Source organism: Artibeus jamaicensis, unplaced genomic scaffold (assembly GCF_021234435.1).
Source record: "Artibeus jamaicensis isolate MK-2021 breed Jamaican fruit bat unplaced genomic scaffold, CSHL_Jam_final contig_391, whole genome shotgun sequence".
NCBI classification, from domain to species: domain Eukaryota; kingdom Metazoa; phylum Chordata; class Mammalia; order Chiroptera; family Phyllostomidae; genus Artibeus; species Artibeus jamaicensis.
Genome location: NW_026521814.1, coordinates 22727815 through 22755706, shown reverse-complemented (window position 1 = coordinate 22755706; position 27892 = coordinate 22727815). Strand labels below are relative to the sequence as shown.

At 37.8% G+C, this 27892-nt stretch overlaps 1 protein-coding gene and 1 non-coding gene across 5 annotated transcripts in view; both read right to left on the bottom strand.

Moving 5' to 3' along the window:
• The window catches only part of GULP1 (GULP PTB domain containing engulfment adaptor 1), a 217486-nt gene that overhangs the window by 109934 nt on the left and 79660 nt on the right, over nucleotides 1-27892 (bottom strand). The gene's annotated exons all lie outside the window — the stretch shown is intronic.
• Nucleotides 22749-22905, bottom strand: LOC119062140 (U1 spliceosomal RNA). The gene has a single exon (XR_005084928.2). It is a non-coding gene; the product is annotated as a U1 spliceosomal RNA (small nuclear RNA).

Here is a 27892-nt window from a genome sequence, read left to right as displayed (position 1 = left end):
TTCATTTTGGTCATAGTCACCACAATCCTTCCAATGCATTATTTCCGGGCATAATTCCAAGACTCCAAATCCTAGCATAGCGATGGGAATTCCTTTGCAATCCTTCACATTAGCAGAAATGTATTTTCATTTAGAAAATTTATAGCAGAAATCTCCATTTTAATTTTCAAGCTTTATTCTTGTACTGCATACTTTATGCTGCACACATCAACCGAGGAAACCATGACATCTCACAATGTTCATGCCATCTGTATTCGGAATCTGTCATAAGTTCAATTCCATAACACTGTTACTAAGAGTATATTTACCATCCAATTAGTATTCATTCTACACACTTTCTTTAGTGCGAAAAATACACCGATTATTGGGAGGGCAAGCCAAAGCTGAGAATCAAAGAAAAATTATAGTTGAAAATAGAAGGGAAAATAGTGAAATAAATTTCCTACTCCTGAGCATGGCTTGCTACATGAAAAGACAAATGGAAGTAGTGTTACTATAGGACTAACATATTTTGCAAGATAAATACTCTGATTCTCTGGAAGCCTGGGAAAAAATGGGGTGAGGAGACAAACACTGAACTTTAGAATGATGTGTGATTCAGCGAACATCTACTGTGTACCATTTTGTGTCAGGTTCTGCATATCTAGGTGATTTCACCAATGTTCTCATTTAATATAGCCATTCTCTGAAGCAGATTATTTATAGATGGAGATACAGAGGTCCACATAGGTTATTAATAAGTATTGTCAAGATCACACAGTAAGAGACACAGTAAATGCTAACACTAGGTCTTCCAAGAGCATGTTCAGGAGATTTTTACACTGTATACACATACATCTAATGATATGTTCCCAAAGGAAGATGAATTTGTTAATTAAAGTTTTCCTTTTTTTAATGGTGTGGGAAACAGTGTTTTGGGTAGTGCAGTAAAACTAAACTTGGGCTGCAAAGGAAGAAAAGAATGTGAGTCCTGGTTGATTGCTATAGTGTAGGTTAAAAAATCACATAAACATTTCTTAAGAGGAGATAAAGTTAAAATCAAATATGCTACTTTCAGCCCTGGCTGGTGTGGCTCAGTGGACTGAGTGCCAGCCTGCAAACTGAAAGGTTGCTGGTTCAATTCCCAGTCAGGGCACATTCCTAGGTTGTGAGCCAGATCCCTACTGGGGAGTGTGTGAGAGGCAACCAATCAATGTATTTCTTATACACAAATGTTTCTCTTTCACCCTCTCTTCCTTCTCTGTAAAAGTAAATAAATAAAATATTTTTTTAAAAAATGCTACTTTCACACATGCTGTTCTTAATCCAAACTTTTTATCACAGACCTTCCAAGATACATATACTTTTTTCTTTTATCGCTGTAAGAGACCGAATATCCCAGAAATTCCACTGTCTCAGAGTCCGAACCATGTCTCTGACTCCAGGTCTTATTTCTGGACCTGACACAGTCTACATGCTCTGATATTTCAAGTTATGTGTTCAATCTAGGTGTCTGATTTCACTTTGGCCAGCATGAACTCTTTATTCCTATAGCAGCATCAGTGATACTGTACGTTTTACCCTGTAAGGAATGAGTTCAAATTCTTTCTCCAGAAGGCCTTCTTCTGATCAATGATAAGAGAGCAAGGCACATTTCTAGGGTACATGCAGTCGATGGGTATGGAATAAATAAGATCAGGGTAACAGAATGACTAGAATTCCTGGCCTCAGCATCATTTTCAGGGAGGTCTGAAGAGCTGATGTACCATATATTTGACATATGGCATGTGTTTGGTAATGACTATTTTAGATATAGCATCTTATTTACTTCTCAAAATAATATTCTCAGAGCACTAGCAGTTCACTATGAACATACCTAGATTAATGCAGCAAAATAATTTACCCAAATCTATGTGTCAATCAAGTGGCAGAATCAGAATTTTACTATATAAAGTTGATGTGATTCCAATGAATAGGTTTCATCCTAATTAATATATTGGGCTGACTTTTATCTTGGATTCAATATTATAAAGCAAATTCCTTCTAAAACATCACTGGCTACAATGAAAGCAGCATAGCAACTTTTATTTCTAAATCTGCTGAACATCTAACAGAAAATACCAATACAACATTAAGTAACACCTTGCTTCATTTATGCAAGTTGGAATAAGAGTTTTTTGTATATAAATTGAAATTTAATATTTTAAAGTCTTGCCTGGTTATCATGTAGTGGGACGAAAGGACCCTAGACGACATAACAAGCACTACCACTTTAGAGATTTAGACCAGACAGGGTGCAAACACGAAAGCCAGTTAGCAGGGCTGACCTCAGAATCTAGGAAGTTAGACATGCTGGGCCCTGTGCACAATTTTATGTTGCCATCTTAGAATAGTCGCCAAACATGATTTCAGTCTGTCTGACTCAGGATACTTAGAGGATGCAAGGGTCTGACTAAGGTGGCTTACATCATAGGGACTTAACATTTCACATAACAAGAACCTGAAGGCAAATAGTTCCCGGCTGGTAAATACAACACAGCCCTCATCAGAGACTACTGTGCTTTCCTTTCTTCTGTTTTCCCACCCTCAGACATCAGCTTTTGTTTTTAGGTTGTTCCTTCACAGACACAAAATGGCTTCCCCATTCACCTAAACACATACCAAGGTAGGTAGAAAGAAGAGTATTTCATTGTTCACAGAAGAGGAACCCACAAAACTTTCTAGAAATTCCCAAGGAGAGGGGGTGTTCTATGGCAGACTATATTTGAAACCAAGCATGGTAAAGTGAGTATCAGACATTTTAACTCCGTCACATGGGCTCATGGATAAGGAAACATGGCAGGATGGCTGAAGAATATGCATATTTACTACATGTAAATCTGTATCCATCAACAAGTTTAAGATCCTAAATGACATTCCTTGAAATACAGGCTGAAGTTAAATCTTAAAATTACCTGAGATGTTCAGTTTTGTTTTACCATCTTTCTCCATCCATCTATAAAATTCATCAGGAAGTTAAGACACTTGCTTCAACTTCTAGGATTAGTAGTAATTTAGAATGAGAAACATAGAACGTGAATGAAATGAAAATATTCTTGGTAACACCAGACAACATCAGTCTTATGTCCTAAAAATGAGAGACTTCTGTTATGAAACAGTACTGGGCACTGATAGGTGCTCGTACAGACTGAAGAGGAGTCTACAATAGGAAGTTGAAAGAATTATGCAGGGGCGTAAACATGCCTTTTTATTGCTAATCCTCTCTTTTTTTCAAATATTATATTTATTTTTTATTGAAATTATTGATTACTACAACATTTGGTATGCAATAATATATTTAGTAGAGTGTGTAAACATAGCTGTGGCTTTGGCAACTCATAAGTGAGCCTCTTAGTCCCCTCTCACATTTAATGTTTCTTTGGAAACACATGCTTTGAAACTGTCTGCCTTTTTTTTTTTTACTTTTTAAAAAAATATTTATTTATTTTTAGAGAGAGGGGACAGGAAGGAGAAAGAGTGGGAGAGAAACATCAATGTGTGGTTGCCTCTCATGTGTCCCCCACTGGGGACCTGGCCCACAACCCAGGCATGTGCCCTGATTGGGAATCGAAGCAGTGACCCTTTGCTTCACAGGCCCGTGCTCAATCCACTGAGCTACACCAGCCAGGTCGAACTGTCTGCTTTTAATGTCTTTTTAAACAATTCTAAATCTTTTGTTTTTGTCTTTGTTGCTTTTTGTTTTGCATTTTCATTCACTGAGAAACCTACATGGATGGCGCAACAGAGTTAGCAGTTTGAGGAGGGAATCTAGAATTGAAACAAGGCAGAATGGAATCAGCCTCAAGGTTTATGTACCAACCAAAGCAAGAAATAACACAGAGCTTGGGATCCATAACTAAGAATAATAAAAGACTCACAGTTCTGTCCCTGAATGAAGTAGAAATCTTTCCCTCAGTGACAGTTGGAAACTTGTATTTTATTACAAGTTTCACAAAACAATGACATTGTTAGTGCTAAAAATAGTGGGTGACTTAATCAGTTGGAATTCCTTCATATTTTTACAATTCTATAATTCAAAACTCACTATTCTTTAGGCAAGATTCTTTAAAAAATATTTTGTAAGGCAATGTCAGTTTTGGGTAGAAAGGTACAGAGCAATTTTGGAGAATCTGTCTATATCCTAAGAGGCAAAGTGGGGGACATCTGCCGACCCAGAATGCTCAGCCATAGAATTACTGACTGCTTGTGATCGAGCAAGCATGCAGCTTGGCATTTCCCAGCAAGCCAGCTCAGTTATGTGCTGATATACTGACAACAAAGGGGAATTGCACACACACAAACTGCTATGACCCAATGTGGTCATGGATAACCGCCCTGTGCCTTTGAGAAAGGAGTGATCCAGAGGTTCAATAAAGGCAGAAACCACTCTTGGCTAGCTTTATGAAGGAGCCAGCTTTTCAAATTAAATTGAGGGTAGAAAAAAATACTTTGACAGTTATCGATATCAGATATCCATCAAAGAAAATGTGTTTTACCAATATTAATCTGGCAGCAGAGCCAGGGTAATTTAACTAAGGGAGATCAGTTAAGGGTGTAGGTAGCGGTTTAGACCAGAGGTAATAAAAGCTAAAGGAAAACTAAAAAGTGTTGAGAGACACCAGAAACTGGCCATGGGCACTAAAAGAGAAAATGGAATGACCAGGTCAATTTTTTTAAAACTTTCTACAACTATCTTTTGGGAAAAAAATGTGCACTTGACTTTGCTTTTTTTTTAAATTCTGGTTTATTTTTGGCTCAAGTCAAGGTCATTTTTTTCAATATGAAAAGAGCAGCAAGTTCAACACAAAGCAGAAATGTATGTGTAGGCTAGGACAAAACCAAGGGTGCAGGGGAAAAGGCAATAGCAAGAGAAGAAATGACGTGTCGCCAAGAGACAGAGGGTATCTTGTCCCTTCTCCTCCAGGGCATGACTCCAACATTTAGATGGCAGTACATACTTTTTCACACACACAAAAGATTGATGTTCCTTTAGGGTAAGAAAAGGTGGAGATGGGAAGAGTCTTTGTGGAGGCATAGGGACCAACACTGGTCATGCTCTTCCCCCTTCCCCCTTTCTCTATCCAGAGAAAGGAAGCAATTCACTATAAGAAAGGGACTTTCCTTTCTGAGAGATAGCAAATATGATTAGAATCATTAGTCTGATACATTTTGAATTTCATTCTCAGCTACAGTTCAAATTAGAAATTCATAGAGATTTTTAGTTTAGGTTATTTTATAAAAGTATTTTTTAACACAAGATGCTTTCCAAAAATGGTATCCAGGTTTGTAATCTAAACTTCTAACAATACAAACCAATAAAATACTGTTCTAATTTAGAAATACCCCATGCTAACTTGATATTTGCTTGATTCCTTAGGTTCTAGAGTTGCAACCATTAAAAAGTGTTGGTTTTTTTTTTCCTTTTGGTGAAATGTTAGCCATTTTATTTAATGTTGATTAAAATGCCACAGGGAGTTCCCATTTGACTTGTAAAACAAGATCCTTGTGGCTTTAGATAAGATGTTGAACATTCAGAGGCCTTCCAGAACCGGGAAGTAAGATAAACATGTAAATCATGCCAACTGCACCCTGGGGTTGGTGAGGACCTGGCAGTATGAGTCTAACCATTGTGCTAGCAAGGAAGCCAGACCGGAGTAGGCAGCTTGGTTTAGCCAGTCTTGACCACATCTTGCTGGGTACTTGCAATTCTTACTTTCCCAGTGTGTCTCCCCTCCATGGACATTATACCACTCCAGTAGAGATTAAAATAGGAATAGTTTTAATAGTTAATTCTATGAATAGTTGATTTTTGGTTTGGGTTTTTTTATTTTTGTTTGTTTTCTTTATAGGGCACCCAGACCTCCAGTCCCCTAAGACTGTTTACCCATCTGTAGGTTTCCATTTGTAAGTTTTCCCCTGCTACAAAACTGAAAAACAACCAGCTTTTCAGAGTCACATAGTAAAACAAACAGAATTTGATCTTTCAAATGAAACTTGGAACTTAACAAAAAAGTAACTAATTTTTTTAATTTTTATTTATTTATCTTTAGAAATGAAGGGAAGGAGAGGAGAGAAATATCAATGTATGGTTGCTTCTGGTGCATCCCCTGCTGGGAACTGGCCTGCAACCCAGGCATGTGCCCTGACGGGGAATCGAACCACAACCTTTTGGTTCACAGGCCTGTGCTCAATCCACTGAGCTACACGAGCCAGGGCTGAATTTTATATCCTATTATTATATGAGCAAAGCACATAAAAGCTACTTTGATTCAGCTGCTGCATGTCATAAGAATAGTTAACAGCTACTGGATTTTACTGTAAGTTAAGGGCTGTTCCATACACTTCATAAATAGTATCTTCAGTAATTCTCACCACAGTGCTACCAGGTAGGTACTGTTGTTACCCTATTTTACACAAAGGGAAACAGTGGTTCAGGAACTTGTCCACAGCCTCTCAGTACCAAGTGGGAGATTCAAACTCAAGGCTGTCCGATCTACCCTGTTGTCCCCAAAGCATCTCAGAACTTACCTAAATACCAAATTAAAATACAAAGATTTCCAGGTACCCTACATAATTTTTCTGAAAACAAAAGTTTCTCAGAAAGTTTTTTTTTGTTTGTTTTATTCGGGAAGCAAATTGGTCTTACATCATCACAACTTTATTAATTCCTTCACTCTTCTTTTTATCAAGTGCCAGAAATGTGGCTAATACTTAATGTTACTGACGTTATTGATGGCCTAAAGACTCAGTGCCTTAACTCCCTCCGTTTACCAGATGTGACTAGACATCACAAGCAAAGGCCAAAATAACAATGAAAAGAAGCCACACTACTTTATGAATAGAAAATTACGTTGATGTATGAGGTCTCTATATTTTATTCTAAAACATCAAAGAGAGGAAAATTGATTTTGACATTTACATATAAATTTAAAATGCCACAAACCACTGATTGCATTCCAAATGTGTCCATTATTTTACCTTTCACACAAAAACCTAACCTCTGTAATTATTATCAGAAGAATACTTTTACTGGAATTCTAAAAATAAAAAGATCATTCTCATGAGCTGCATTTGATATTTTTCACCTAGGTTTTTAAAAGACTATTTTTCATATTTTTGAAAATCAAAAATCTTAAACTTTCAACCCATCATTATAAAGTCTACTTCAAAATGTTTGTTAGTTCAGTAATCAGAAGCCATTTTAGGTCCACTGTATAATTTTAGACTAACAGGGCTCTTTCAGTTACAAATAAAGTACCATCAATTCTAGCTTAAACAAGAAAAGAAAGGGCTTTAGTGGCTCATTTAACCAAAGCACAGAAATGGGAAGCTCATTTCATTACGAAATGAAAATGGTGGACAGCGGTAGGCCTGGACTTTAGGTGGACCAGGCTGAATCAGGCCTCTCTATTCTCCATCATTTGCGTTTGTTATCTTTAATTCACATAATACAATCTTTCAGGTTTTCCCTTTTTAGATATCTTTCTAGAAGATTCACTGTGGGTGGACGACAGAGTCTGAACAAACACCCATTGCAGAGGTTCCCAAGTGATGGGTAATGGGGCCCAAGTCTGAGCAAGAGCCACCACTGATGGGATTCGGAACAGCACTGGAAATACTGGCAGGAACACTCACTGGATCTGCAGGAGGGCAATGCTTGATTTCACTCCCACCTACAAAATTTAGAGTGTGATTTACGCAACCCCTTCATCCTCAGCTTCTCATACTTTAAAGGTTATAATAACCACTTGCTTTTTAATTAGATTTAAATGAAAGAGCATTTAAAGGGGCTTATAGAGGATCTGATACATAGCTACCATTTATTGTATGTGTAGGAGACTTTCAATATGAGAAATCTTATGATTTCTTCTAAACACATGGATTCTGGGAGGATCAAACATATGGGCAAGTGCCTTGAAAACATTAAAGTACCATGTAGATGTTAAAGCGCTTTGATTTGTGGAGTGCCAACTCAGTGCTCCACCTGTCCCACTAGGGCTTTCAATGCTTTTCAAAAGCATTTGCCCTCTATGTGAGCAAATCAGGGTGGAAGCCACTTCTTGTATTTTCCTTTCCCCATCCTTCAACCTACAGTTCCTAATACCATGCTGAGCAGAGAGTAAAGCCCAACACACAACTGTGGACTTTAAAAAATTTTTTAATTTAATTATTTTTCAAGTATTCTGTCTTTTACTCCCATCCCAGCCCACACCCCCCTCACGCCCCCCACCTCCCTCCCATTTCCACCCCCCTTAGTTGTCCATGTGTCCTTTATAATTGTTCCTGTAAATCCTTCCCCCTTTCCCCTGAAACTCCCTCCCCTCTGCCCTCTGGTCACTGTACCCCTGTTCTCTATTTCAGTGTCATTGTTTTTATTTTGCTTGCTTGTTTGTTTTGTTGTTTAGCTTCCTGTTAAAGGTGAGATCATATGGTATTTGTCTTTCACCACCTGGCTTATTTCACTCAGCATAATGCTTTCCAGTTCCATCCATGCTGTTGCAAAGGGTAGGAGCTCCTTCTTTCTTTCTGCTGCATAGAATTCCATTGTGTAAATGTACCATAGTTTTTTGATCCATTCATTTATTGATGAGTACCTAGGTCACTTCCAACACTTGACAATTGTAAATTGTGCTACTATGAACATTGGGGTGCATAGGCTCTTTTGGATTGGTGTTTTAGGGTTCTTAGGATATAATCCCAGCAGTGGAATTGCTGGGTCATAAGGCAGGTCCATTTTTAGTTTTGTGGACTTTTTAAAATTCATTGTGTTGAGAGAAAAGAGAGAGAGAACAAATTTGTTGTTCCACTTATTTACGAATTCATTGGTTGACACTTGTACGTGCCCTGACTGCAACCTTGGCATGCAAGGACGATGCTTTAACCAACCCAACCCCCCAACCAGGGCCCATCTGAATACTTACTAATAGAAAGTACTCTCTCATCTTGACATTATGAAATGAAAATTACCAACGGTGGTCTAAGTGGAATCTCACCTTTTTTTCTACCAAAAATAATCCTTATAATAAAGTACTGAATAACAAAGTACATGATTATTTATGGTTCTGCCTTCAAGCTGATAATAAACAACTAGGTCGGAACGTTTTGAAGACCTAATTCTTGCAAAAATAATACTAAATGGCTATGAACACTACCATTAATGATATTTTATAGATATAGTGCAAAACATAAGTGGTACCTAGAAAACAGGAGTCATTATGAAGTTGAAATACTACAATATCAAAATAAATTCTTGTGTGATTCTGCACAAAATACATTAATGCCCTATTTATCCCTGAGGTTTGAAGTACTCCACATGAATAGCTGTTCACACAGTTTGTATCTTCAGATAACCTGGCTTTTATCTTAATTTCAGGGTGGGACCTTTCTGCAGTTAAGTTTGGTAGCTGAGTGAGACTTGAAGGGAACTGCTGCACTTACCCACTCTGCCCACAGCTCAATGCAAAGTGACTTCTACAGCTTCCCAACAATAGATAAGTTTTTATGTAATAAACCCCGTGAATTATATTTTCTTATTTATCCTGGCTTTTAAAAATCTTAGGACCTATATTTGTGGCACAATTCTAGCAAAAACATGGTGGGACAAAAGTAGTTTTACAGTGTTGATATGGAGAATAATACAATAATTAATAAGTAATAATACAAGAATAAACTGTCCCAAATACTCACAACTATAAACCTACTTTTGCCACACCCTGAAGCCTAGTCATAAACGATCTCTCAGTTTTACTTATTTTTTTAATATCTCTATAGCTCTGTGTTATTTCATCACCTTTGAATTCTCTTAGATTTATGGTTCTATTCTGTTTTGGGGGAAAAACATGATATGCATAAATGAGTGTATGACTTTTCTTTCTTACCATCTACTACTACTTGATGCAACACAGTCTCATTTGTTCAAGGTTTTCCTGATTTGCTTTACTCATAAACAGTGCTCACGATAGCCTGCCACTAGCATTTAACGGACTACTTTTTCTTTTTTTTTCATGACTGGCCCATTAACCCTTGGAGTCTGCAATAACACCGAGTAGATACTGTCAGAATTGAGCTAAATTGGAGGGCGTCCAGTTTGTGTCCACTGAGAACAGGCAATTATTTAGTGGGAAAAAATTGACACATCAATTGTGAGATGTGTTGTGAGTAGAAGGAAGTTGTTTCCCTTTTAGGAGGATAATGAACGATTAGGCCTTAGAGAAATCGCCCATGCCATCTTCCCTTTATCCCTCCCTTCCTCCTTTCCTTCCTTCCTTTCTCTTTTTTCCCTTTTGCAAGTATTTATCCAACACTTTCTCTGTTTTCAGGTATTAATCTGAGTTCTGGGAAGATATAACTGAAGAAGTCAAACTCCTGGTTCTCATGGAGATGACATTCTTGGGAGAAGTAAAGGGGGAGGGTACACATAGGAGGTCTGTCCAGAAGGTATCCAGCCATATAATATGAAAAGGAGACATTTATTGAAGAAGATACAAGATACAAGAAACATTGTACATAAGACAATGACATCTCAAACCCCTTCAAAGTAGGCACCTCGAGACCTTACACAGTTTTCCCGTCACTGGTCCCATCTGATTTTCCTGAATCTTACTGATGGTTAGAAATCTCTTCCCTTTCAAATGTGATCTTAGTTTTAGGAAAAGCCAGAAGTCACAGGGCACCAAATCTGGGCTGTAGGGAGGCTGAGTCACCTGGGTGATTTGATGTTTTGCCAAAAAAACTCTGCATAAGACATGATACAAGATTGGATGCAGGTGCACTGTCATGATGAAGCTGCCGATCACCAGTTGCCCATAGCTGCTGCCTTCTGAATCATCTGAACATTTTCCATGGAGGAATGTTCAAGCTTATGGCAAAATTTCATGGAGATTTGTTGCTCTACTCCTTCAGATGTGTGTACTGTGTACAATGGCTCAATGGTGTCTACTGCCCCCACTGACTAGTATAGTGAAGTCATCATTGTTCAGGCATGTGCACTCCAGTTCACTCTCCTTGGCTGCCAGGTAATGTTGATGTCGTGCAAACTGCTCTCATTATATGAACAATGGCTGGACTTTTTCTGGACAGATATTGTGTGCACAAGCACACACACATAAGATTTAAAGTAGTGTAAACTACTATAGAAACTAAGGCAGATGAGACAGAATAAAGGGTTAGAAAGTAATATGATAGGATTGGGAATTTGGATAAGGAAGATAAGAAGATTTTCAAGTAGAGGCCCAAGTGAACTGAAGCAGTAAGTCAAGATTTCTGACAAGTCCAAGAGGAAAAATGAGCCTGGCATTTCGTGAGCCAGTGTGCAGTAGCTGCACGTAAGAAGGAAAGTGGTGGGAACAGAAGTCCGAAGGGTCAGGCCCTGCAGGGCTTTGTAAACATGGAGAGTACAGATTCTGTTCTGGTACAGCAGGAAGACACTGGTAAGGTGATATCATCTGACTTTACATCTAAAATTATCACTCTGACGATCAATGGAAAGTAGGCAATTGAAGGGAGGTAATGTGCTATAAGCATGAAAGCAAGGAGGCCAAGTAGGCAGCCTGGTAAAAGTGATCAATGAAGCTAGGTTGGTCTAAGATGTTGACCATGCAGAAGTGAAAACTGGCTGACTGTGCATATGAAATTAAGGATGGAGGCGGAAATTCTTACTAATGGACTGACCTATGAGGACAGCAGATTTGAGAAAACGTGAGAGTTCAGTGATCTGTGGGATTTTGAAGGAGAAGAATGAGTGAGAAGCAAACTTGAGGTTAAATTGTGAATCAAAGTTTCTCTTTTGGATACTTTCTAAGCTATTATATTTTATAGTTCTGTGTTAATATCATTGTTTAGAAAAATACTTTTTAAGAAATAACCGTAAAGCAAAGTCCATGTGCCTGTTCCTTTCTTCATGACTGAGGCTGGTTCCTGTGAGACCAGAGAAGAGGCCAGGAAACAGCGGTTCTCGTGCCATGCAGTACAATCACTGTTTTAAAATATTCAATTACATAATTACGTGGCTTATGTGGCACATTGGCTATATTTGGTTAATAACATCTAATTTATAGAAGGCTTTAAAAATTGTGTATTATTCAATGTTTTAAGTGTTGAGATTTTAATTTCCTACCTTATGTTAATTTTGTATTCATCAATGAACAGTATTGATTGTTAATATGTATATCTCAACTCTTTTAGCATCAATTTGTAGTCTTTTAACTTTTCATTAAAGTAATCTTATTTTCTTGAAATAATAAAATATTTTTATTTAAGGTGGACTAATAATAATGGTTATAAAATAATGCTAAAGAAAAGCATCGGATGGAGGCATAGGTGGATGTGCCGTACCTTCTCACACAACCAAGTTTAGAGACAACGAAATATTAGCAACAGAAAACACAGCCAGAACACGGAAAATTGAACTTTTCGGAAGTCCGTTAACAACAAATTCTTCAGCCTGACCGGTAAGGGGTGAAACCAGCGGCTGGTGAAGCGGGGTTGCACAGGAAAACTCGGTCAGACGGACTCAGGCGCGGAATCCAGGCACAGGGTTGGACCTAGTGAGCGACCGAGCAAGCGACCAGGCGAGCGACCGCGGAGGAGACAGCGGGGGAGCGGTGCTGCGTGTTGACTGTGGTCACGCATTTGTGCGCGGGTGGACAGGCGAGGGAGTGGGCGGTTGGACCGGAGCCCGGCGGGTCCCCACGGCAAACGGCAGTGGAGGGCGCCGCCATCTCCCTGCTCTGACCCCACCTCCACATACAGCGTCATAACCCAGCGACTCTGAGTGGCCCTGCCCAGGTGAACCACCTAAGGCACTGCTCCTCCGCACCCAGCTGTGAGAAACAGCAGAGGGAGTAGCCCTTTCCCCGCTCTGACCACGCCCCCACATACAGCGTCACAACCCAGCAACCTGGGAGTCCAAGGCACCGCTTCTCACACTTAAAGGACGCGAACAGACCAAAAATGGCACAAGAAGATCTCAAAGCCTCAGAGCCCATAGATCTAAGCGATGAAGAAATAGCAAAACTCTCAGACACACAGTTTAAAACACTGGTCATCAGGATCCTCACAGAACTGGTTGATTATAGCCACAAATTAGACAAATATATGAAGGCGAAACTAACTGAAATGAATGGAATTGCACAGGACACCAATAGCAATGAAAAGGAAACTGGGACTCAAATCAATGGAGTAGACCAGAAGAAAGCAAATAATGGCCAAACAGAAAAGAGTCAAGAAGCAAGAATTCAAAGAAATGAGGAGAGTCTTAGGAACCTCCAGGACATCTTTAAACGCTCCAACATCCGAATTACAGGGGTACCAGAAGGGGGAAAGGCACAGCCACCAGTGGAAAACTTATTTGAACAAATAATAAAGGAGAATTTCCCCAATCTGGCAAAGAAAATAGACTTCCAGGAAATCCAGGAAGCTCAGAGAGTACCAAAGAAGTTGGACCCAAGAAGGAACACACCAAGGCACATCATCATTACATTAGCCAAAATTAAAATGAAGGAGAGAATCCTAGAAGCAGCAAGAGCTAAGGGGACAGTCACCTACAAAGGAGTCCCCATCAGACTGTCAGCTGATTTCTCAAAAGAGACCTTACAGGCAAGAAGGGGCTGGAAAGAGGTATTCCAAGTCATGAAATCCAAAGACCTACAACCAAGATTGCTCTATCCAGCAAAACTTTCATTTAGAATGGAAGGACAGATAAGGTGCTTCTCAGATAAGATCAAAGTCAAGGAGTTCATCATCACCAAGCCCTTATTATATGAAATGTTAAAGGGACTTATCTAAGAAAAAGAAGTTAAAGAAACATGAACAGTGAAAAGACAACAAACTCACAGTTATTAACAACCACACCTAAAACAAAAGCAAACTAAAAGGACAGCTAGATCAGGAGTGGAAAATAGAAATGAAGATCTCAAGGAGGGTTAGCAACAGGGGAGTGGGAGGAGGAGATGGGGGGAGAAGGTACAGAAAATAAGTAGCATAGACAGTAGATAGAAAATAGATGGGGGGGCAAGAATAGCATGGGAAATATAGAATCTAAAGGACTTGAGACACATGGTCATAAACTAAAGGGGGGTAATGGTGGGGATGGGGGGTAGGGTGGAGGGGAATGAAAGGGGGAATAGAACTAACACATAATCAATAAAAAAATTAAAAAAAAAAAAAAAAGAAAAGCATCAAAAATACCTAATATAAATTGATGTTTAATTTTAAGTCCTTCACTAGGGGGACAAAAAACACAACAACAAATCAGTTTGGACAGCCAGAAAGTATGCGTGTTTCACAGGTGATCTACAGACTCGGTACCATATGCATCTGAGAAATTAATACCAGTTTTAGGTCATTAGATACAACGTACCAGTAGCTGACCTTTGTTTGATCTCAGAAAAGCTACATTGTTGTTAAGAGTTCGTTTTTTAAATCCCTATCAGTCTTTTACAACTCCAAACGTTTTGATTATCCAGCAAATATTGAACCCAAAATAGAAAAAGTAATGCTGTTCCAACTCTAAATAGAATAAGCAGATGATAGCAATGTATAATCAGTTATAACTTCAACTTCATATGTGCAACTGCCACTTAGATCATATGGGCTCTAACTTTTAAAAAAGCCTAAAGAATATTTTCAAAAGGAAGCAGCTCATTCCTGGGGAACAAAATGCAACCTGAAAAAGTATATGTTCCAGGTTTCTATGAAATATCCAGGAACATAGCCTCGTGTTTGTACTGTTTAGTTAACAAATACTAATGTAAATATAAAAAATGTAAGAATTTATGGCTTTTACATACTACAAAAAAATCACAGGTCAAAGAAAACAGACAATAAAATGTACTAATTGCTGTAATAGAGGCATGGACGTGTTTCTCTGAGGGGAATTTGGAAGGAGCACCCGAATAGGTGAGGGAGGTAATCTCCGAATAACATGGTGAGGGGCTAAGGACCCAAACTTTAATAAAACAGGAAGATCGCATCTATGATGCTACAGTATGTTTTTTATTATGATAATATCACTTTAAAATAATGCTTTCTTGGGATCTCTAAAAGAGTATGTTTTAAAAGGATACGGTGCTCTTAAAACACAGGTCATAATCACGAAATCTTTGAAAAAGTCTATCCTCTTATTTAAAAACAATGAAAGAAAATTATACGTGCAACAACATTGTGCATCAGAAAAAAATACTACCTTAGGAAAAGATAAAAATGAGTTTTAATTCTCATAATCATTTTCTATACAGCCTGTGGAAAATCATGTTGTATGGAATTTAATATTTTTTCTTTCGTACCATAAAGTGGGGATAAATTGTTTCTACCAACACATTCAACTGTTTTATTTTTTATTTTTTGCATAATTCATTGACTTGAATGATAAAGCTTTTTTCTCATTGTTAAAAGGGGTAATATTATGAATATTTTATGGGCCTCTTTGAGTGCAGTGCTAAAGAAAAGCAGAGTGCAATCATTAATAAACACGGATTTTTCTCAAAAATCCACCCTCAGCTGGTGGAATGTGACTTTTCTGTCATGCTTGGGAGCAGTGAATGTACTGGAAACAGGAGAGTAAAAGAGCCATCCCTGGTTTACTTTTGAAAAGCAGATTTCACTGTACTCAAGATTACACTGTATATCTGCCTGGTTTGTGAACAACTGGTCTTCCAGGTAGTTTCTCAGAATGGAGGTCAAAGAAAGTTCGAGAAGTCCAAGGAGCTGGAAACCGAAACAGCAGAAAAACACACAGTGACCAACAGGGTCAGTGTCCCGGTGGGCACGGCACAGAGGATCTCCACTGCTCACAGAGAAAGACAGCTGTGTAAATCCTGTAACCCATGTACTGGAAAGGGCTTAGGGAAGAAAAAAGTACCTTCAATAATAGTTGCAATAACTCCTTAATGTGCTGCGGGCGGTTTTTATAAATCAAAATTCCTTCCCGAAGTTCAATATTGATGAATAATATTTCATTAAAATTATTTAATATGAAGTTTTTATTTCATAAATGTGCTCATACTTCAATTATATTATAAAATATATCAGGCCTTTAGACTATAGAGTGAGAAGCAAGTGTAAAATGTTTATATTATTAAATTTCATATGTGTCAAATAACAATAAAATATCAAACTGACCAAGAGATTTAAGTGTAGGAGGAAAATGATGTAAAGAACTATCATTTGGCTCCATAAATGATTTTATGACTATATAAATTGTATATGTATGAATGTGTGCATATTATAGGTACATTATCTGCATGTATGTGTGTGGTGTGTTATTTATACATGCATGCATATGTATTTTGTGCAAATATGATAATAATTAAATTTCTTATAAATTAACCAATCAATACGCCTAAGTTCAAGAGGCCATTAATAAGAAGTAATTTTTGGTTAAATTTTTCGCTAATATAATTTGAAATAAAACCTGATGAATTCTGAAGTGAAATAGAAGATATTTAACAGGAAAATTATAAAAATGAAAAGATATAATGCATGATTTATTAAAAAGTAAATAAAAAAGAAAAGGTAAAAAAAACCCAGTGCATCCAGAGGTTATTCAATGTTTATCTACATTATAAATGATTTTGCTTAAATTTTGAATTTTTCAACTAACAAAAATATTAAAAAGTTGGTGAGGATGTGGAAGAAAAAGGAACCCCTTCCACAGCTGGTGGGAATGCAGACTGGTACAGCCACTGTGGAAAACAGCATGGAGTTTCCTCAAAACCAGCAATTCCATTTATGGGAACATATCCGAAGAAACCCAAAGCATTGATTCAAAAGAATATATGAACCCCTATGTTTAGTGCAGCATTATTTATAATAGACAAGATTGGAAGAGCCCCACTGCCCATCAGTAGATAAGTCGATAAAAATGCTGTGGGACATTTGCACAACGGAATACTACTCAGCCATAAAAAAGAAGGCAATCTTAGCCTTTGCAAAAGCATGAATGGACCTAGAGAGTACTATGTTAAGTGTTCAGCCAATCAGAGAAAGACAAATACCATAGGATTTCACTTATATGTAAAATCTAATGAACAAAATAAACTAACAAACAAAATAGAAACAGATTCATAGAGAAGGGAGGGGAGATGGGATCCTGGGTTAAAGAGGTGAAGGGATTACACAAACAAACAGAATTTCAAAAAACCTAGGTTTGATTCCAGCCATGTGCCCTGACTAGAATCAAACCAGTGACCTTTTGGTTCTCAGGCCAGTGCTCAATCCACCAAATCACACCAGCCAGGGCATAAATCCATGTTTCAGTGCTACTTGTCCCTCTGTTTCTAAAGATTATTCCAATATTAAGCATGCATTTGACTGCTGCACTCCCACAAAGAAGGTCACTCCCTTCTATATACATTTCCATATATTCTATCACACTATTTGCAATTACTTATTTATGCATGCTTTTGTTACTATAGGTGGTTACGTAGAATTAATAAAGAAGTGGGAACAAAGGGAAATAGACATTGAGCTTAATGAACAGGGAGGAGAGGGTGTGCATAAGCCCATTTGCTCCATCAGGAAGTTATAGCTTCACATCCCAAAGGATTTAGGCATTGCTCCACCATGGGGATTAGCACTCCACCTTTCCCCTCTTTGGTACTGGATTGTTGGGGGTGCAAGAGGAGGAGCTTGACCATAGAGGCCTGTCAGTATAACTAGGGGGTGTGGACCTATGAAAAGCCTGTAAAAACTTAGGAAGTTTAGTGGTCAACTTGAAAAAGAATCTGGTTTGTCCCAAATCCACACTAATATAATAGGAGGGAAATGAAACAGCTCTCTCTCTGAGACCAGCGCACACCCGGTTTGTTTGTGAGGTTTCTTCCCCAATAGCACACAACCATGTGAGTCTAGCAGCTGCTGGAGCTGCAGCCGATATGTGGGATCCCAAAGACTAAGGTTTTCTATGAAGCAGAAACTCTGGCCACTGGCTTTTGTTTTGGCCTTGCTCAAGACTCAGTTGGACTTTTTCCACTGTGGGACCAATGGAGAAGAACCACGGATGGAGCCTTCGTCCGCACTAAGGAACCATCCTGCCACACCATCGTCTCCTGGGTGGAGAGGTCCTTGCAGTGATCCCACAAAAAAACCCGATTCCCACCGACCACACTTTCACTCTACTAAACTGAAGGATTCTCATCTGCAAAAGCTCTGCCTTATGTATAGTTTTAACCCCAAAGCTGAGCACTCAAAAAACATTTAATTGGACACTCAAAAACATTGAATTGATTGTAGATGGACATACCAACAAAGGGCTGGTGATAGTAGCCCTTGATCTACTGAATATTAAATTTTTGTAAAAAATGTTTTAGCAAAATCTACCTTGGCACATCAACATTTCATTATCGTATAAATTTCAACATTCCTCCAGAAATACACACAAACACACAGGCACACACATACAAATATTCCAAGTTAAAATACAAGTCCATTAGTTTGGATGCCATATATTCAAAGTTTCATAATTTTTACAAGGGTACAGCTGACTTAAATTACTGATAGATTCAAAATCTAAAATAGATGAAATATAAGCTCTTCCTTAAAAGAACAAACCTACTCTTTGCCCATGAGGAGGGGAGACTGGGCAAGAATATTTAAATTCTTATTTTATTTTTATTTGTTTTTATATTTTTTTATTTTAACTACTGTTCAAGTACAGTTTTCTGCCTTCCCCCCATCTAAGCCTACCCTAAATTCCTATTTTAAACAGGTGTTTCTTTGAAGTCAAACTTCCATTAAAAAACTATCATTAATATTGGATAAGCTCATCTTTCATAAAAGAACAGGATTTTCAAATGAAGTTAAAGTAATTTTTAATCTCTAGTCATTTTACACTGGTGTATATTTGATGCAGGGTGCAGCGAGGGGGGGCCCCCCAAAAAAGATTTGGAAAAGTGTCCAGAATTCAAAGTGTATAGAAATATTGGAGAGACATATAAGATGTCCTCACCCCCCCCCCCCCCCGGGGAAGGGATGAATGGAGCCAGGCCATTGAGAGCTATTTTGCATAGCAACAGTTTTGGAGCTAACCTCGGGAGGAATGGTTATTTAACATATCTATAACCTTTAACTGGTTTCATAGATATGTTAAATAGCAGTGGCCAAGTTTGGAGCAGAAGAGAGAAGGGAGAAGGAACTAGCAGGGACTCAGGATGGAACTGGGAGGACTCAAGATGGAACTAGGAGCTGCGCTCCTGAGTGAGAAGGGCTTGGACTCAGAATGTAACTAAGGGCTGCACTCCTGAGTGAGAGGGCTTGGACTCAGGAAGATGTAACTAAGGTCTGCACTCCTGAGTGAGGAGTGCCTGTGTGGGAGCTTGGAAAAGACTGGCTCCGAGACATGAAGGGTCCCCGCTTGGCCAGATGGAGAGAGAGCCACGCGGTTTCAGCAGAGTGAGGACACCCTCTTGGTGAGGTGAAAGAGGGAGCCACGTGGTTTTGGCAGGGTGCGGACCCCCTCTTTCCCAGTTGAAAGGGAAAAACCACGCAGCTTTGCCAGAATGGAGATCCCTGCAGCCAGGTGAAGAAGACAGCCACATGCTTTTGGTGGAGTGCGGACTCCTGCAGCTTTGGTAGAAGAGGCCTACGCGGCTTTGGGGTGCCCCCTTTTGGCCGCGGGGCCTGAAAAAGCAAGAGAGACTTTGACTGGAACTGGGTACAAAGGACTCTTGCCAGTGGACCATGAGAGGGTACCACAGTACTTTGGATTAACTCGAGATCCTGCACAGTGACACAGCTGACGGTGCCAGCGGCCTGCAACACAGACGTGTGTTCTTTTCCTGATTTACGGTACCCGGAGTTGGGACAATGGGAGAAGGGAGCGCTGTGTGGGTGTAGGTGTATACATAAAGGACTTTGATATTTTAGTGGTGGCATTAGGCCTGAATAGTATTAAATAAATATTTTGTTTCCTTTTCACAAATCTCTGGCTTTAAGAGATGTCTTTCCAATTGGCGGCGGACAGAAGGGCCCAGCAGATTTTAGTATTTTGGTTTTCGGGAGGGGCCCCTGTTGTATAGCAGTTTTGGGCATCCCTGGATGGGCCAAATATTGTATTGCCCCTCCCTCGGACCTCCTCCTCTTGTTCGGTAACATATTTACTATTGCTAACTAATTGGACTAAATTATACCCTATAGTTACCACTGGGGAAAAAATTGTTAAAGTGCATCTTCCTTCTTGATAACCAAGATCACCTCAGCGTCTCAAATGATCTAGAGCACACAGACAACTTCTGGCACAGGAAGTAAGTGACAAGCTGTTGGGTAATTCTAGCAGATAGCACTAGTTTGAGCCAAAGTAACAAAACAATTCTTTATAATTTAAAGAGCCATGCTTTGAAAGCTCCCAGTGTTCCCTGAGAAACATTCACAGTCAATTAAAAAGCAGCCATGCTATGTTATAAGAGATAATGGGAAAGGAATTTCCTGTCATAATGGGTGAGATGAGGCAACAAAGGCAACCAAATAGGCCCTGCTTGACAGGACAATAAAAATAAAACAACCTTGTATTTTTAAAATGCTACATATATTCTGATTGCAGAATTCTCATTGTCCCAGTTTGCAATAGAGTTTGACTACTCTGAAAATTTTTCTGATGCATACAGAAAACATTACCCAGGTACCCAAATCTTCTTGAAATAGAGAAATTACAGCACTTCTTAAAAAAGAAAATGAGTCTTTACTATTGTGATTTGTCATTTACTTGAGAATGAATAAAACTTACTAAACTTTACAAACAAATGTTTAAAAAATATTTACCCAACTCTATCTGATTAACTGAAGTAAAATTTTTGTGCATTTTATTCACCTTTCAGTTGAATACTATATATTCAAGTTATTGCTGTCCTGTGGTCTGTCTCAATAAAGGGCAAGGCCTATCCTTGAATTATTACTGACAGTTTTCATTCCCAGGATGTAGGGCAGAAAACCCACAACTGATTCAGGTGAATTAAAGCTGAGACCAATGCCAATTTTCTGACTGTCATTCCATCTGTTCTATCACAGGACTAAAATGAACAAGATCATTAAGGAACTGAAAGGACATACCAATTGAGTCCTGAAACTGAGTGTCTAGTTCAGTGATTTACTGTAATCAATCTGAGAGCAGACTAGTGTCCTTGTACGGATTGCAGTCACCTCAGTTAACCTCAGACTGGCATTTCTCATTTTAAAAACCACTTAGTGGATACATAATTTGTATACTGTAGAATACAGTCATTTAAAATATACAATGCCATATTTTTTAGAATCATTACAAAGCTATACAACAATCACTGTAATCTCAATACCTGTATGTAGAACATATTCTTTACCTCTGAAGGTATGACCCTCAACTGATGGAAAAATGGAAAAAAAGGGGGGGGGAGAGGGAAAGAGGAAAGAAGAGACAGTTGAAAGGAGGAAAGAAGACGAGCTGCATAGAAAGAATTCTGTTTTAAAGAGTACAATGCTTACAAAATTGAAAGATAAATCAGTAAAATTTTAAATGTGTATTTCCTCACTTTATTCTAGATGATTATATCTTTCTTTCCTTTTGCACTATTATTGTTAATTATTAATTAGTGATTTAATGGGCAAATGATTCCAAGAGAAGGGCTTCGTAAATGAACAGTGTTCCTGTAACACAGAACTGAAGCAGCTTGGGTCAGTTTTTTCTCTGCAAATCATGGAATGCACTTTTAACTGAGAGTGGTCAGACTCATTCCATATTATCTCAAGAAATTTTGAAATAATAAAAATATGTTTTCATTCTTACTGTAATACTCAGTTTCAGGAATCAACTGGTATGTCCTTTCGGTTATTAACAATCTTGTGCTTTTCCGTCCGATGATGGAAGAGATGGGCTGACAATAAAAAAAGTGGCCTCAGTTACAGCTTTCATTCGCCTAAACTTATCTGCTCCTCCTTTTCAAAAGGCATATTCCAATTCTTCTATTCTTTCCTTTTCCAACCGCAAACACCTTTTTCCCTGTCAATCCTACATTGACAAAGGATTTGGACAGATGCTAACATTTCCTCCAAACTTAGCTTTTCTTTGAAATTTGCTAGGGCAGCAGAATAAGTTACATTCTCAAATTACCAAGGGACTTTCAAAAAGCCAACTCTCAGGAATTACCATTAAACTTTTCAGTATCTGGGCTACATTTCACAGATAGATACATTCAGCCCTGCAGTTTTTTGAGATAAAGTTGCTTTATTACTTAGATGAAATAGATTTTATCAGACATCATTCTAGCTAGCTCTGAGACATAGAAACCATAGTAGGCTTCACATTATAATCTTTTTTTTAAAGTCCCCAAAATGTGCCCTTTCCTCTTATCTGTGAAATAGAGTTTCCTTAGATTCGCTCCTCACTCTAGCAAAGACTCCAAAGGTCTATATAGGAAAAAAAATTCCTGAGATCATATTAATCTACAGTAAAAATTTTAGTTATTTGTAAACTAATTCTGAAATTGAGAAATGAAATGAGATCCTTATTTAGAATTCTTAAGTAATGTTAAAAATCACCTTTTTCCATTCCAAGATTTCAAGACTTATCCCACATAGTAACACATTTACTCTGGACAAAACATTATTCCATAAAACTAAAAATTATAATTTGTCAAAGGAATTGAAAGGAACCCTAAGACACCATCTAATTATTTTGTTATAATTATAATTCTGTTATTTTATTTTATAATTTGATTTATTTTTATTTGTTCATTCATTCATTCATTCATTCATTCTTTTCAGGGGAGAGCATGAACACAAACTACCACCAACTATGCATTGCAGGTTCCCACATTTGGGGAAATCACAGGGGGCCACACATCCCAAGAACAGGGAATGAGTCAGCCTCACCCTAAGAAAACCACCTTTGTGATCATGGCATCTCCCCTGCCAGGTAGATACCTGTTTTATCATTTCAAAGCAGTCATGCAAATTAATTCCACTTAAAAGATTATCAATTACTCTAATTAAATAAAGATTGTTTTTTGAAGAGACCAGAACTATTTTTGTCATCACGTGTGATTTTAAAATTTATATAGCTTCAGTAACACAGAAACTGAAATCATCTTCCTCTTACAAACATTGTTTTAGAATAGAACAAAATTATAAGCCTCTGACATATTACAAAAACTCTGTTTAATGATTAATAGTGTTGAGTTCTCAGCGGAGCTGCCAGGTTCAGATGCATTGAGCTTCTCCAGCTTCCGCACTGAACGCTCTGGGAGAGCAAACATCTTGTCTTTCAAAGACTTCGCTTAGCTCTTACTAAATTAAGCTCTAAAAAAACGTACAAAATTAGTTTCCCAATGAAGATTGCTGAAGTGTTATGATTTAGAATAAGTGTCTACTGGCTAGAATCATACTGGTAAGTCAAAACTTATCTGTATAATGGTTACACAACAACATTTCAATTAAACATATATTTAGGCAGTTTCATTGTAAAGAAAATGACAAAGGTTTCAGTAAATTAGACATATATAACAAAAACTGGTCATCAACCAGAAGCATATAAAAATCAATCAACCATTCTAAACACATTCCTTAAAAACACTAATGCTATTTTAATGCATTAAAATAAACTAAGTGTATAACAAGCAAATTGAAATTAGAACATCTCTCAGCAAATACAATAACCAATTTGTATAAGGCCATTTATCCCAAGTAGTTTTTTTTTTACATTTAGTCATAATTAGTGCATGTTTTTAATTATACATTTCTCTTATCAAGAGAAAATGTCAAAAAACTGAAAATTCAACAGATACATAAAAGGGAGAAATGTCTCTCAAAAAAGAACCCATCTTTAAAAGCAGCTAACAAAGGTATCTTTTACTCATTCATCCTCTTATTTAAACAATATTTACTTAGAATTTATATTGTGGCTGATATTATGAGTGAACAAGACTGAATTAACCTAGGCTCTGATGGAACTTACAATCAGGAAAAACAGACATTAGATAAAAATAATAATAATACTTGCACAGGTAATGAGAAGTGAAAAAAAGATATACAGGATATGCTGGTAGCATATTATGAGAGAACTTTAATGAGTGTGAAAACATCAAAGGGAGTTTTTCTAAGGAAGTAATGTTTCAACTAGAACTCAAAAGATGTAAGGGAAGTTTACCAAGCAAAAGGACATTATGTACACAGATTTGAAGGTGTGAGAACATGGCATCCAAAGAATTGAGAGCAGACCAAGAGGGATGAAGAACAGAGAAATGGGGAAGGAGGAAAAACAGACACAGCTGAATAAGAGACAAGAAGAAAAAGACCACAAAGAAACCTGTTGCGCCTGTTAAGCCTCACGATGGGCAACAACTGAAGTTAGCTGGAAGATATCATATCTGCATGTAAATTTGCATATTCATGTATCCATATTTTTGAAATGGACACCAGAAGAATTAAAAAGCTATTATTATAGTTCAGGCAAATAGGATGGTAGAGAAACATAAAGCCGTCTCTGAGAACGGGAAAAAAAGTGAAAACATTATATTTAAGAGGTTAAGTAAGAGACAGAATTTAGTGTCGGAAAGTATGGGGGTAAAAAGGCTGACTAAGTGACCCAAGAATTACGATTCTAGCAGCAGTATGAGAGGCCCAGGTGGACCTGGAAGGCAACAGACTTCTAGGAAGCAGATGCAGGTCTTCCAGTCAAAGAAATGTTTCTCACCTGACTTGACAGAGTTTTAGATTAATTGTTAAACCAAGCTTACTGATTAGGGGATCAAGTCTCATAAAAATTGGAAGATAACTGGAAACCTAGCCAAAGATCCCAAAGAGAAGAGTAAAAGCCATCATGCTTTTTGCATTTAAATGTAGAATTGAGTTAATCGCCAGTAAAAACAAAGAACTGCTATAAAATATTTATTGCAGATGAAAAGAAATGATGTAACATTTATCTGGGTTTTGCCAAATATCCATCATTTCCTTATAAAATTGGTGTACATAAATCCCGTTCCAACAGTACAGAATCACTGCAGAGGAAAGATAAATGATAATCACGGCAAACTCTAAGATGCACTTAAAAGCAGATAGAAAATGGAAATAACCTGCAATGATAAGGCTGAATGAAAATGCTGTTATAACAATTTGTATGTATGAAATATTTAAACATCACAGCATCAGGTAGCTCTTAACTGTAGTTTTTATCTGTTAGGGGGTTGAAGGGAGAATATATATTACTCTGAGACAAAAACAAAACCGCTCAGAAGGAAAATGTTTCCTAGTACTGTCTGGCAGTGTTGAAGGAGAGTCATTCAATCACGCAAATTAACATCTTGCACATAAATTGATGTTCTGTCTCAAACCCAGCAGTGATTCTATAATTCAAGTCAGCAATCCCCTGGCTTGAATTGGCACAGAGAATTCGTGGAAAATACTCTAATACATAGTTGCAGACCTATTAGCTGAAAACATTATCAGTAACTATAAGCAGTAAAGAAGCCTCGTCTTTGGTGTAGCCAACATTTGAACACAACTGGCTAATTCTATAAAATAACAGAATTATTATTATTATTTAGAATGATTTAGAATAACATTTAGAATAACCATTCTAAATAACAGACTTATAAAATTCTATAAAATAATGGCTCAAACAACATAACCAATAAGCCAGCTGAGGATACAGAAAGATTATGCTTAAGATACTGACATATGAGTAACCTCTCAGGGAGACCCAAGCTGTATCCTTAACATAAGGACTCTGACAACATGAAGAGACCAATCCACAATGAGGAGGAATGGACAAGTGTCAAACTTTGAGGTATACGGGGAGATGATCAAGCATTTGAGGAGAGGAATGGAGTCAGACAGAACCCAGATGGAGAGAATTGTCTAGCTGCCCGTATCTACGGGTGGAGATGAGAAGGAACTCACAGGTAAAACCACAGCTACAGGTGGAGGTGACACGTAACTGTCACACAGTCAATGCTTCTGAACATTGTTCATGGACACCTCTCAGGGGCTTTCTTGTTCTGAATATATTCTTCTGTACTTGAATGGGAATTTCAAGCTATAAAATAGCACTGTCTGAAATCCAACAATTTTTACAGGTTGGTTATGTTTGTCCATAGAGCAATAATTGCAATTAATTTGATGATTTCTTTGTGTTTTTTTTCATTATTTTATTTTTGTAAATAATGCAAAACACAAAAAAGGAAGGTTCTTTAAAACAAAACAAAACAATAGTTCCTTTCTGGCTGGTGTGACTCCATATACTGAGTGTCCACCTCTGAATCAAAGGGTCAGCATTTCGATTCCCAGTCAGGGCCCATGCCTGGGTTGTGGGCCAGGTTCCCAGTAGGGGGCACATGAGAGGCAACCACAACGGATATTTCTCTCCCTCTCTTTCTCCCTCCCTTCTCCTTTTTCTAAAAATAAATAAATAAAATCTTTTAAAAAATATGTTCCTTAAGTCTAGGTCATGGAGTTGAGGAGGAGGAATGGTGCTCTTCTAACTCCAGAAAGGACAGGCATTTCCTGTGAATCCAAGTGCCTAGAACATTGCCAAGCGCATGTTGGTTGCTTAGTAAATATTTGCAGAACAAAGGAGTGAATAAATGAGTAAGTACAATCTCAGATGAGAGCTAGGCAGCACAAGTCCACACAACACCAACAATTCCAGCAACTCGTGGCATCTACCTAAGGAGGCTGGAACAATGCCAGTATCTGCAGTCCAAGCCCTAAGGACTTGAGAAAGGGAGAAACAATTGAGACAAAAGTACAGAAAAAGCCCGCTCTTACAGACTACATTCTTGTGCATCTCACATTTTTTCTGAAAATATTAGCAATATGCATCATTAAGAACATTTATTAAGAAGCATTATGGACAAAAATTGACCGAGTTTCAGTCAGAAGGCCTGACCTAAACTGTGTCTTCAGTGTTGCATTTGCTGAATGTATTTGGGCAAGTCACTGAATCCCCTGAACCTCGGTTACCTCATCTGCACAATGAGAAGAATAAGTTTCTTATAGTCAGTCACTTTTAAGAAAAAAATGAATTACTGAGTACATGTAAAAGGGGTAGTTACACCAGTATTAAAGACAAAGCAAGCACTAAATAAGTAGGGGTTTTAAATATGTTAAATAATACATGTCCTTATTTCTGTATCATTAATAAATGATCATTGTCCTTATTTCTGCATCAATAAATAATCACTGGCCTTATTTCTGCATCATACTAAATGGTACTTGCTTGTTACTGAAACAGTTTGTGTACTACCAAAAACATGGGTGAACTAATAAATCTGCGAGTTGGAAAAACAAATCTGAAAAATTACAGGTTTTCTCAGCATTGTAGTTACCACTATTAGAAGAGGAAGGACTTGCCCAAGACCTCTTCAACTTAATGGGTCTGTGTGCAACGAAATGGCAAGAGTCCTACTGAGAATCTGTTAGGCTTGAGAATAGCAGATTAAGTAACCAAATCACATCACATCTGGGTCTGGCAAAAGAAAGAAGCCTGTGTTAAAAAAAAAAAAACTAGTATAACTTAGGATAAAAACAATGAAATATTTTGTTACTATTTGAAAACTTCCAAAGGTCAGGAAATAGAAAAGTATTCTTTATGCCCTCCTGCACAGATAGGCTTCACACAGCTCTCTGTTTCTAGAATAAATATACCATCATTACAAAAACCTGACAAAGAGTGTCGTCTGCTACTTTTAGAGTGGATTCAAATTATTTCCTCATGAGGGTTGGGGAAGAGATGAAAAGGTGCGCTCTTTATCTTTACTTCCTTGTATCCAAATACTTAACTTTTAAATCACAGGTTATTTTCTTCAATATTGTTTATACTGCCCCCCAAAAGTGAGAATACATAATATGCTCAAACTCAATACAGGCAAAAAAAATTTCTCCCTGCTGTTAACTTTACATTTATTAGAAAATA